This window comes from Mustela nivalis (assembly GCF_964662115.1).
Source record: "Mustela nivalis genome assembly, chromosome: 16".
Lineage (NCBI taxonomy): Eukaryota > Metazoa > Chordata > Mammalia > Carnivora > Mustelidae > Mustela > Mustela nivalis.
Genome location: NC_139035.1, coordinates 62,256,775 through 62,264,798, shown reverse-complemented (window position 1 = coordinate 62,264,798; position 8,024 = coordinate 62,256,775).

Here is an 8,024-nt window from a genome sequence, read left to right as displayed (position 1 = left end):
GCAAGAGCACCAATGAACTATATCCCTCTTTTATGTCAAAGGTCTGCATCAGTTAAAATATAAAATAAGATGAAAGGGTAAGTGAGAGCCCCAATACTACCATACTACCTATATTGTTGATGTACCTTGTTACTGGGTGTGGCTTTTATCTGTGGACAAATTTTCTTGATACCGAACCCCAGTGTTTAAGTAGATCAACTTACTCAGCTACACTGAAGTGAGGGAGGGTGTCCTCCTCGGAGGAGTGGCCCCCCACAGGAATAGAGTAGAACACATTCCCTGTGGACAGCTAGCTTGTCAGAGGAGTGGAAGAGCAAAGGGCTGGGTAAACCAGCATTCACTCTCCATGGACAGGGGATGAGTGAGTGGGTGGAAAGGAAGCTGAGGAAGTTATGCTGCTTAGACGCCCTGTGCGTGGAAGGAAACATCAAGAACGTGTGTGGGGGGTGGAGGGCAGGAGGAGAGGAAGGGAAGTGTCTTACTACTACCCACCCCTCTAACAGGAAGATTTTCCCAAAGTAGTAAAACTAGTTAAAGCAGAGCTGAGACCAGAATGGAGGACTGTGGTTTACCACTGTACAGTTCTGTTCCTGCCAATAAAGAGCTGATTTTGAAAATGTCACATTGTCTCCATTATAGCCAACAAGCATCTCAGAGAGGCCAGAGCAGATGACATTCTGAAATCTCCTCACAACAACTTCGTGCGGTAAGTGTTGTCAATGTTCAGATAAAGAGATGTATGTTCGGAGGGGTTAAATAGCTTGCTGGTGATCCCAACCGTGGAATGGGGTGATTTTGAGATGTGAATGTGGACTCACCCAACTCTACCGTCAGGCCTTTCCTTCTACACTTACAAGCCCTCCCAATGGGGTTTATAACAGGTGCCAGGTGAATGGTATAGCAGTTCATTGGAAGGCAAGATTTCTCCTGAGTAGGAGACACCGAGTTCAAGCACTAGAAGTTGATAGAAGAGGTAAGGGAGCTCTGGGGAAATGGATTTCAGGAAGCAAAGCTGTGGAATTGGAAATCTGTACAGCGTTACTGGAGAGATATTAAATAAACCAATTATTCTGAAGCTGAGGATTGCCTACTGTGTTCTACCGAAGTATCAACTTTCTCAGTTTGATATATTCATATTGAAGACAGACATAGAGCTGGTCCTTGGACCTCAGCGGCCCAGGCCAAAGAGAATCGGCCAAGAAAGACAGTCAGGGAAGAGAGAAAATAGGGCCCCAGCCGTGAAGACGGTTACAGAACAACATACAACATATGCGAGAGGAAGGTCACAAGCCATACATCAAAGAGGAGAAAAATGAAATGCTAATGTCGGAGGGGCTGGACAGGTAGGGATCTCCAAAGACACACAGAGTGGTTGATAAGGACATAGGGCTGCTGAAGGCATGAATGGGCCTGAGAGCATCTTCTGTCTTTCCTGGACTGTCAGCTTTGACTAGTATCCCCTTCATGTGGGGTCTGAGTCTAGCCCTAAAAGAGGCTTCCTCATGCTGAATCAAAAGACTCTTAGGTCTTTTGGATTTTCTTGACTAATCACGAATGAGGAAATTGGAGCGTGGATGGCTCAGTCCTTAAGACTTTGCCTTCAGCTCAGGTCATGATCCCAGGATTCTGGGATCGGCCCGGCATCCGTCTCCCTGCTCAGCGGGAAACCTGCCTCTCCCTCTCCCACTCCCCTTACTTGTCTTCTTTCTCTCACTGTTTCTCTGTCAAATGAATGAATAAAATTAAAACAAAAAAAGAATGATGAAATCAAGCAACTGATAGAGCATATTACTGGACAGATTTCTTTTTTTTTTCAGAAAAAGTGTCTCCTTCATAGAGAGAAAAGACTTCAGAGGCATTCTTGATGATAGAAGATTTGGAACCAAAATACCAACTAATGATCTTTAAAATCTTTCCCATTTAACATTAGGTACGTACTTCCTCCTTGTTTTTCTTATTCTTTTCTTGCCAGAGCCTGAAACTACTATTCCTTCTTAAGAATTCTGGTGAGCATTCTGTAAGTTATTATTAATATCATTATTGTTACATTGTTATAATAACATTGCTTATTATAATAATTAGTAATGCAATGTAATCGTTTTCTGAAATGCTGTGTTTTTTCTCTTAGTATTTCTGATCACCTATTACTTTTCCCTTATTTAGGTAGTTAAATATACACATTAAAACATACTATACTAGGGGTGCAAGGGTGGCTCAGTGGGTTAAAGCCTCTGCCTTCGGCTCAGGTCCTGATCCCAGGGTCCTGGGATCGAGCTCTGAATCGGGCTCTCTGCTCAGCCGGGAGCTTGCTTCCGCCTCTCTCTCTGCCTGCCTCTCTGCCTACTTGTGATCTCATCTGTCAAATAAATAAAATCTTTAAAACATACTATACTGGAAGTGGAGTAAAGGTTTGAATTTCAGAAGCCTGGGCTCTGGGAAGATGCAGCATACAGAAGATGCAAAAGGAGTCAGATCTCTTTCTCATGCCCCAAAATGACTTAAGGTTCACTGGAGTAGATGAGGCAGTGGACTGGACTGAAGGAGGTGCACATCACAGAGGAAGTTAGAAATAAATAGGTATTCTGGGTTCTAGAATGAATTTAGAGATCCAGCTGCAGAGAGGACCCGCCATTCCTTTCTTCTTGGATGGAGGACAGTGAGGCAGTGATACTCCAGAGCAGAAGAAGCTAAATGGAGTGTCTAGCCTGATAGGCCTGGTGGGGGCTACGGGGTATCTAAAAACTGCCATTGGTCATCATGATGTGGGAGCCAAAAAGCCAGAGAGGAGCATGGATTTGGTGTAGGACTATGGGCAGCCCTGCTGGATTTCCACAACTCATGGGACATGGGAACAGCAGCACATTGAACCCAGAGGGGGACACAGAATTCTCTGAGAAGATCCCAATCAAGGATGATCTTGGGTTGAGAATGAGGAGTGATTCAACAGTGACCTTCATGGAACCAAAGACTGGTTAGGAAAAAAACCAGAAGACAGGAGCCTGTCCAGATGGGTGATAGCCCAGACTGGCGACGCTGGTCACCCAATGGATGGAGTCAAATGTTCTGCCTCTTATTAGATTAGGGATGCATCTGTGGATTTTAAATTGAGCTATAGAAAAATAACATTGTATTCAAACACTCTTCAGTTGATAGATTACAATTCTGTGGTATGGTTAGTATCTTTAATTAGATTTTTTAGAATTTTCCCAAGATCCTTTGGTAACCTCTTCCCCTAATTAATGTTCTTAACTTTCCCTCAAGTCCCGGGCACACAGGACATCCAACATGTCTACAAGCATCTCCTTTCACAGTGCCGTGTTTTTCTTTCATTCTCATTTCACAGATGAGAGCTTGAGGCCCAGAGATTAAGTCATTTTCCTGAAGGCACACAACTGGCCATTAGAGGAAGGAGGACTTAAGTTGATCTGGTCGTGATGTCCCTGTTCTTTCTATACACCACACCATTTTTTTTTTTTTTTTTTTAAAGGATGTGCCTGTCCAAGGTGGGTTAAGCAGAGTCTGAGAGTGACCAGGTACAGGGCACCAATCCAAAGTTGTTCCTGGGCCAGTTGCCAAATTCTCTTTGAAATAACCATGATTCACTCACAAGAAGGAAGGAAGGTGATTACAAAGAATAAAAATGTGTCTTTTAGCAAGAGGCAGTTAAAGTCTGGTCTCTTTGGGTCAAAGCCCCTTTATGGCTCTTTGGTGCACGTACAATGACTCAAATTATGTCTAAAGGAAAGGTTATTTACTCTAGGCTGTATACGGACGGGATAAACCCAGGACACAGTCTCGCAAATTTGTAAACAGAATTCTTCAGGTTCGCGCTCGATGGCAGACTTCTTTATGTGTCTGTCGTGAGTGGGAACAGACCCCAGAGGGGCCCTGCACAAGGACCCCTCTTCTGGCTATGATAAAAGACAGTGACAACATGCCTGCTAAAACCCACCAAATTCTTTTTGGCTTGTTTATTTCGGCAGTTGTTGAAGGTCTAATGGAAGGTAGGGAGGTGACCTTTAGCTTAGTTCATTTCATGGACTCTAAGGCCATGGACAGATTCCGCCTCTTTACTGCAAAAAGTATAGCCAATGGGCATGTAAGTCGCAGTGGGGAAGCCAGACTTTCTGAGCAAGTGAACAGGGAGGTTGAGGAAGAGAAGCCCTGATAATTCAGTAGGACCTACTTTAAGCACTGTATCACAGGTTGGTTGTGTGTATACATATACGAAACAATTAGAAAGTAAAACTACACAGAAATTTTGCTTCAGTTCCTAATTCAGAAAGATACTAACATTTCTGCTTAGCCCCCCTCACAATAGGAAGACTTACGTCAGGGTTTACCGTATGGTTCTATCTGGTTCAAATCATTGCCTTGAGCAACCTCTGCCCTTGTTCGACGTTCTGACCTTCCCTCCAAGTCCAGGACACACAGGACATCCCTCACAGGGCCGCGCCTTCCCGCTCCCAGATGGAGATTTTCTTTCACACTAAATCAGTTCCTGTGAAAAGTCTTTGTCACTCGCCATGTGATGTTGTGATGCGTGTGCGGTCCTAGCGGTAGGTTCCCCAGGTGGACCATGAGCCATCTTCCTGTGACGTCACTCTGACCTCCCTTCCCGTGTTGCCCTTCCACTGGGAGGCTTCTCCTCATTCCCTCTGAAACTCCTGTTACAACAGCTCCCTCATGCACCAACGTCACCCTCTGGAAATAAGTCTTGGGTTTTTTCTTGTTCTCTTTGTGAACTGCTTCTACCTTCTGACTTCATTCTGGTGCGTGCGTGTATGTGTAGTTCTCCTCTACTAGTATGCCCTCAAGACATTCCAAACCATTTTTGACTAGATTTTGTTTAATGCTAATAACACTAGTAGTAATGAAACACTTTAGAGTTTACACAGCACTTCTTAATATGACCCCTGAGTCAACTTAAAGGCGTTTAGTAGTGAAAGTTCTGGGCTCCTTGACAGCAAGCAGGTGTTAGGTTTAAAATTCCTGTTCAAGGGAAATTGACTCAGCTAGCACTCAGTTCAAAGGTTGATTTTATAATTATTCCCAAGTCATAAAAAAACAGAAACCAACCAACCCACAAGAAGCTACCTTCTTAGCAAACTTAAGTTTATAAAAATAGCTAACATTTATTGAGCAACAGTAATGAGGCAGCACCTTTGCTTAGCACTTTATAGGTGCCATCTAATTAAAATTTCCCCACAAACTCTTGGAAATAAGGCTTCTTGTCCCTTCCCCATTTATCAGCTTGAGGGTATGATGGTCAATGATTTAATCAATCATGAAAGTGTAATGAAGTCCCCCAGAAAACCCAAAAGAGCTAGGTCAGAAAAGCTTCCAGGTTGGTGAACACGTGGGGATGAGAGGAGAGTGGGTGTCTAGGGAATGGGGGTGGGGAAGGAAGCTCAGTGCCCCTCCCCCCACACCTTGCCTTGTGCATCTCTTCTACCTGGCTGTTCCTGAGTTCTAGTCTCTTGTAATAAACCAGTGATCCAGTCAGTAAAATGTTTCTCTGAGGCCTGTGAACCATTCTGGCAGATTCACTGAACCCCAGGAGGGGTCTTTGGAACACAGCTGGCTGGTCAGAAGTCAGGGTAACAAGCTGGACTTTTGATTGACATTCTGATTTGGAGGAGGTCATGGGAGCCTCTGGTTTATAGCCGATGAGTCAAAGTACCAAATACAGCCTGGGATGTGACTGACTAAAGGGAGGGCAGTCTTATATGACTGAATCCTTAACCTGTGGAGTCTATGTCTGCAGGTAGGCAGTGTCTGAATTGAGTTGAATTGTGGGACACCCAGCTGGTACAGCCTCATGACAGATGAAGTTTATATCGGAGCTCTGTGTGAGTTCTGGTGTCAAATCCTCAGCTTCTCACTTATAATGGATGGATCAGTTGTTTTCTTAAAACAGGACTGGTAGTTTATTTATAACCCCATGTTATCTGTTTGTCTGTTCCTGGGATGGCCATCTCTTGAATTACCCACCAGCTTAATTGACCCCACAGATGGTCTTTGGAGAGCCGCCTTTCTAACTTAAATTCCCATAAAGGTGTGTTTTCATGATCCAAACGCTTATTGAAAATTCAACATCTGAAGTTTTGATCCATTTCCCATTTTAATTAGCAACTTTCTGCATAAGTTGTGGAGATTTTCAATATCAAACCTGTAGGTAGGGATTGATTGTTTTCTACCCAATAAAAAAACAGATTCATGACTTTCTGTTGTTCTCTCTAAACCCTGCCCATTCTCATCTCTGATTTGCATTTCTCTTTGGGTGCTTATGATTCTGCATATTTTGCATTATTTTCATCTGTTTCTCCTATTAGAATGTCTCCTTGAGGATGGAAGCCATATCTTTTTCATTTTATACTCTCCTATGCCTAAAGAGGGCCCTTGCACAATATCTGTTTATTCATTGCTGTATCTCCAGAAACCTGGAACTTGAGTCATTTTGATGAAGAAGAAATCCATGTAAAAGACCAGACAGGTAGTAGACACTTATGCACGCTGTCTGAATTAGAATCTGTGAGTTATTGAATATAATGAATTATTTAGAAAATGCAACATTAATAATTTATATTTAATCTAGGCTGAACACTTGGTGTCCTTTCTGCCTATTTTCCATTATAGATGCCTGTTTGTCTGAAAGTTCCTAAGTCATGGAAGAAAGAATGTGAGACCTTTGTGTAATTATCCCCACCCCCACCTCAACCCACACACAGGAAGTTGTTTTCAGTGGGGAAGGCAAGGGGGAACAGAGGAAAGCCAAGGTTCTGTGTGGCATTTTCAGAATATAGGAGAGTTTCAGCTCTATGAGGACCACCTATGTCGTTTGTGGAGTCCAGTGTCAAGTGAAAATTGAGGGCCCTTTGTAAGCAAATTATCAAGAATTTCAAGATGGTGACCCCAGAGCATTAACCCAGGCACAGGGCCCTCTGAAGATGGGTACCTGTGGCATGTCCATGCAGCCAGCCTCTGTGTGAGGTTTGCCACTCTGCTCCTACCAGCTTAGTTTCCGTTAGTCTGTGGAGGAAGTAATGACTGTGGAAGAAAGAAATTGCTTTTGGTCTTTCTGTAGGTTGTACCACTGAGGGTAAACCTGGGATTCTTCAAACTGGAGCTGGTATTCGCTAAGGTAGAGTACTGGCTGTTGGGACAAGAGATGGGGCTGTTGACATTATGGGAGCCTTGGCAGGGGGCTCCTCAAGGCCCGTTAGCACTGCGTGATGGAGGTAGACACAGACTCTCACCTGAGAGCTTGGGAATGATCTTGCTAACAAGTGCTCTTAAAATTGGAGGCCAAATGTCTGTACAGAGGCCTGAATTCAGTACAATTTTCAATTTAACATGAGTTCCTTAGTTGAATGGCCACAGTTGTGCCCGGGCAGTGTGAGCTACCATGAGAAACACACAGCAGTTAATGGCATTGCAGGGAGCCTAGCCAGAAGGTCTGCCCCACAACTCTGGCTTGGCCTTGGGCACCTGGGACCCTCTGGGCGCCCTTCTTAGAGACTCTGCTTCTCAAAGAGAGTCAAACCAGCTGATTCCCCTCAATTACTTTGCAATATCAAGAGTCAAAGTAGAAGGCGTGATTCTGGTGGTGTTATTCTATTGTGCACATAGCACTTTCATACATGATACTTGACTCTGTACCTATGGAAACCAGATCTGCTTTCAGTTCAGGCTCCTTTCACTTCGCCACACTGCCTCTGGCACGATGCCCTTATTGTAGATGACAGTGAGTTTCACACTGTCTCCAGCCCATGATTTTTTTTTTCTGACACTGGGTTTACTCTCTGAGATACCTCTGTCCCAAGTGTCTGGTTGGGGCAGAGACTCTGAAGAGGTGTCCATGTGTCTTCAGGCCCACACAGGATGCGACCTGGCCTCTGGAATGGAAAGGAGTTCTCTTTTCTCTGGAAGCAGATGCGAATCCCTGTGCCAGGGGACATCTCTGAGCACATTTGGACTCTGTTCTAACTCATGTTAAATCCTCTGCATGCCACCTAAGCAAA